This window comes from Erigeron canadensis, chromosome 6 (genome assembly GCF_010389155.1).
Source record: "Erigeron canadensis isolate Cc75 chromosome 6, C_canadensis_v1, whole genome shotgun sequence".
Lineage (NCBI taxonomy): Eukaryota > Viridiplantae > Streptophyta > Magnoliopsida > Asterales > Asteraceae > Erigeron > Erigeron canadensis.
The window spans coordinates 29,940,757-29,942,329 of record NC_057766.1 but is presented as its reverse complement, the minus strand read 5'-3'; the positions used below and the strand labels follow the sequence as shown (position 1 = coordinate 29,942,329).

Sequence of the window (1,573 nt, the reverse complement as noted above, 5' to 3'; positions counted from 1 at the left end):
CCGACCTTAGCTCAGTTGGTAGAGCGTAGGACTGTAGATCCTTTGGTCGCTGGTTCGAACCCGGCAGGTCGGAGATTTTTATGCTTAATCTTTAACTTTTTTACTTTTTCCTTAATAAAAATTCAAAATTATACGTATAAAACAAACGTGGTTGAGAGGACCTATCAAAATCGACCTTAGCTCAGTTGGTAGAGCGTAGGACTGTAGATCCTTTGGTCGCTGGTTCGAACCCGGCAGGTCGGAATTTTTTATGCTTAATCTTTAACTTTTTTACTTTTTCGTTAACAAAAATTCAAAATTATACGTATAAAACAAACGTGGTTGAGAGAATCTATCAAAACCGACTTTAGCTCAGTTGGTAGAGCGTAGGACTGTAGATCCTTTGGTCGCTGGTTCGAACCCGGCAGGTCGGAATTTTTATATAAGATTTTTTATTTTCTCACTAAAACTAGAACTAGAGTAAAATAAATAATTAAACCCGAGTAAAATTCAAAATTCAAAACTAAAACTAGAGTAAAATAAATAATTAAACCCGACCCGTACATGTTAATATGGCTGTGTTTGTTAGGCTGGATCCCCCACATTTAATATCCATGGCTATATATAGGTAAGTTAACAAAATATTCATCTCCATTTTCCAAGATCATATCGGGTCTAGTACAGGCATCAACCGGCAATACTGGTTGGCATCTACACAGTTTTCTTTCTCCTTCATCTAACTTTAAATTTTGCTCAAAAGGAAACTAACTTGGCTTGCAACCCAACATTCCACTGTCTTCCAAAATGTCTAACGTATATTTCCTTTGGCTGAATACGAAACCATTGGCTGTCTTGACAATCTCAATACCAAGAAAGTACTTCAAGCTTCCGGGATCTTTAATACGAAACCATCGGCTGTCTTGGTTTCTTGTATCTTGTTAGGATAATTCCCAGTATACTACAAAGTAAATGTAATCGTCCACATATAAATAAGAATTGCCACGAATGATTCACCCTGTGTGATGAACATGGTATGATCCGCCTTGGACTGCTTAAAATCAAGACTTGAAAGAGAGGTAGTGAATTTTTGATACAAGCTTGTTTTAGACCATACAAATACTTTCTTAAGCATTAAGCAACATACTCGAGTTTCATTGTCCTTGAAGAATCTTCATGTAAACCTTGTCTGATAAATCAACATGCAAAAAGTCATAATTTACATGAAGCTGATTGATCCAGTTCCTCGACTGCGACTGTTAGAAGTGTTCTCACGGTAACAACTTTTTCCACCGGAGCAAAGGTATCATGGTACAGAACACGCATTACCGTTGCTGTTCTTCTGGTTATTTTTGCGACCAGTGAGGTAGTGGATATTTTTGTTCTTCAATCTTATGTTATATAAAATGTATATACTTACTAAGACATTGCTTTTAACAGTATCTGTATATACTGTTTCCGTCAAGTAATGTGGATAAGGATAGTCATGTGAATGAGGCCGCGAAGGAGTTTATTATATGGATTTGTAATGACTTGCGGTCGCAGCTGTTAATCTGCTGTGGTGAAACAGAAATGGGGTATAATCATTAATAAAGGT

At 36.8% G+C, this 1,573-nt stretch overlaps 3 non-coding genes across 3 annotated transcripts; all 3 read left to right on the top strand.

Annotated features, from left to right (window-relative positions):
• TRNAY-GUA lies at positions 1-73 on the top strand. The gene has a single exon. It is a non-coding gene; the product is annotated as a tRNA-Tyr (tRNA).
• Positions 74-170: 97 nt separating this feature from the next.
• On the top strand, positions 171-244 carry TRNAY-GUA. The gene has a single exon. It is a non-coding gene; the product is annotated as a tRNA-Tyr (tRNA).
• Positions 245-340: 96 nt separating this feature from the next.
• TRNAY-GUA lies at positions 341-413 on the top strand. Its single transcript has one exon. It is a non-coding gene; the product is annotated as a tRNA-Tyr (tRNA).
• Positions 414-1,573: the final 1,160 nt, after the last annotated feature.